We start from the raw sequence: 3,233 nt of genomic DNA, 5'->3' as shown, positions 1-3,233 counted from the left end.
TAGAACGTATTATCAAGCGGTGGGTATCTACTAGCTAGCCATTACAGTAGATCCACAAATAATTGTCATGTTAAAACATCTTGTTGGATAAATGTACTAGTTTGCGAGCTAACGTTAGCTAGTTAACTGGAAACCAAAACTTATGTTTGCCCAACAGGTGTTAAGAAAGCTTGGCTGCTCCACTGACACACAGTTCGAGGATATCCTGACAAAGGCAAGTAGGCCCACGCATTTTGAGTATTTATAAAAATTGTACCGAATGATTAGTCTCGAAAACCGGAGCGTTTGAAAATTGTGGGAGGCAACGCGGATGTCTAGACACTACTGAATGATCTTTCCATTTTGATGTGTGGTTAAATGTTTACTTTCTAGATTGCCAAAGAAGTTTAATGGCGTCAGAGCCTTGGTGTGAAGTCAGCTGAGAGAGCTGCTGCCATAAGGGAGATTTATAAACCCCTCCATGACCATGTCTACCATCTACAGGTAGGAAGGAAGCCTACAATACGGTAGTCTCCATACACACTAAGATTGTAAAGTGTAATATTTGACTTACACTATCTCTTTAGGAATCCTATCTGGCTCCAGAGTTTAAGCAGATGATGGATTATTGTCGAAGTGATGAGACCAGCGAAGAGGGACTGTTGAGTTTAATGCAGACAGAAGCAGGTGAGTTTTCCATAAAGAGTTCCTATTTGAAATAGGTGGTGCATGTCATTATTTGAAGAAAAAAATTGAAGCCCCAGGATCTTGCGCTTGCCTGTGTTTAAAAGAAAAAAGCTTCTGTGATGAGCTGATAGAAGAGATGGAACACTTTGAACAGTCTACAGACCCAACAGAATGAACAACTACAGGGTATGCTTCCTCTTTCATATAAAATACATCTGTAGGCTATTAGATATGGAGACCTCAGGCAAAAATATTCAATGTATCAAGTGTTACCTGTGGTAACTCATGTTCCTTTTGTTTGCAATGTTCTTTTGTCCACACAGATCCTCCTGAACGAGCTAGGGTTTGACGATGGCTTTACCACCCCTCTCCGTGTGCAGTATCTGTAGCCTCTCACATCTCTGCTCTACCCTAACTGTTGCGGACGCTGCCTAGACAGCCACAAGGCCTTCATGGTGAAATACGACATTCATGAAGACCTGGACCTCAGCTACCATTACGACAACGCAGAGGTCACTCTCAACGTGTCTCTGGGGGAAAAGTTCACTGAAGGGAACCTCTACTTTGGTGACATGAGACAGGTGCCTAATCAGAGCCAGATTGGGAAGTGTAATAACCCAATATATTATAGATATTGAAATATTTGAATTGACCTTATGTAGATTGAAAGAACAAATAAAGCTGTGATATTGATTTAGATTCATACTATCTATCATTGATTCCACACACTGTGGTTTTAAAACTATGCCAGTTCATACAGGTTACACACTGTTATATTTCAGGTTGAGAAATCTCCCAGAACTATTAGTTGCACAAACAGAAGTCGCCACAGCCCTATGAGTAAACATTCTCATTGTTAGTCTAGTGTGGCTCATTGGTTGATAGTGTTTTCCTGACCCTGCAGGTGCCTCTGAGTGAGAGTGTCTACATAGGTAGAGCAGGGAATAACAGAGGGTCTCCTCTACAGAGGACAACACATGCACGGTGCCCTGCCCATCTCCTCTGGCCAGTGCTGCAACCTCATTGTCTGGATGAGGGCCTCACAGGAGAGGAAAAACTGTGCCCCGTGTGCAAAAAGAAGCCTACCTTGGTCGAGGGACAGGGCTTCACAGATGGCTTCACCAGTGACTCAGGGATGTCTCTTCTACAGAATGTATCATGCGTTCCGCGTTAACTTAATGCTGCTGGTCCATATGTATTTGTGTATGTTAGTATGACTTGTGTCTGGATGTCTGCTTATCGTGGAGTTTATCGCATGTGCCAAAAAAAGAGTTATAGAGAGGAAATGTGGTAGACATTAGGAACATAGGGAGGCTCATCACTATTTCTACATAACACTGCACTACAAACTTCATTACGCAGTGTCACATTTATTCCAATCTTTTCTAAAATATCATGTCCATAAAAAATATGTGTAGCCTGTGAATTGAATGGTCTTTTGTCCAGGTAGGGGTATTACATATCCAAAAGTCATTAGACACTAGTGAAGAAAACCTGAGCGTTCACCTTTGTACCTTACTTTTAGTGGGCTTGCTTCTTGCTCACAGAAATGGGGAAATATTTGAAATGCTGTAAACTTTATACATAATGATAATAATAATAAAGTAATATAAATAAATTCATAGCTGTAGTTATCTTAGTACATCAGTAATATATTTTTAGAAAACAATAATGCACAGGCATTTCTTTGTATTGGTAAAATCAATAATATTGAAAGGATCAACAACACATTTATACACCAAATATCTCAAGAATACAGTTTGTACATAGTATTAATAATATTAATAATATTGAATTTAATAAACCATAATTGTTAATTAATTTATTGCCCCTCTGTGCATGCCTCTTTTGTTGTCAAGTATGGTAACCCCTCCTCCCTAATTGTCCTCCTTTACACCCTGTTGTTCAGTGTCTGCACAGTAAATGCACACAGTCATTTACACACAGTAGGGAATAATAACGTGATTGCAAAACACTGTATTCAACCATGTTATTATCAAATCAATCCTTTTCAGCACTAAAATCAATATTCAGTCCAGTGGGCTATTCCATTTTTTTGGTTGTTTCTTTTTTCCAATGGCTTGAAAACACAAGAGGGAACAGGGAATAGGAAAGCTAGTTTTCTAGCAGAAGAGATGCACCATATAACCTCTCAACACACATACACACACACACACCAAAACACTTATTTTCTTTTGCAAAAGAAGGATATTCAAAAACTCATTTGTCACATGAAAAGGCAGGCCATGTTTTACAATCACCTACAGTACATTGAAATTCTGGATTGCACTTAAAGTTATCCTGGACCTTATACTTTATACTTACTATACACTGTGTGTATAAAACATTAGGAACACCTGCTCTTTCCAAGACAGACTGACCAGGTGAATACAGGTGAAAGCTATGATCCCTTATTGATGTCACTTGTTAAATCCACTTCAACCAGTGTAGATGAAGGGGGGGAGACAGGTTAAAGAACCATTTTTAAGCCTTGAGACATGGATTGTGTGTATGTGCCATTCAGAGGGTGAATTGGCAACAGAAAATATGTATTAAGTGCCTTTGAA

The 3,233-nt window shown here is 39.4% G+C and overlaps 1 pseudogene; it reads left to right on the top strand.

Moving 5' to 3' along the window:
• Positions 1–599: 599 nt before the first annotated feature.
• LOC120062913 lies at positions 600–2,565 on the top strand (annotated as a pseudogene).
• The last annotated feature ends 668 nt before the right edge of the window (positions 2,566–3,233 follow it).

Source organism: Salvelinus namaycush, chromosome 18 (genome assembly GCF_016432855.1).
Source record: "Salvelinus namaycush isolate Seneca chromosome 18, SaNama_1.0, whole genome shotgun sequence".
Taxonomy (NCBI): domain Eukaryota; kingdom Metazoa; phylum Chordata; class Actinopteri; order Salmoniformes; family Salmonidae; genus Salvelinus; species Salvelinus namaycush.
This window is presented reverse-complemented; position numbering and strand designations above follow the sequence as displayed.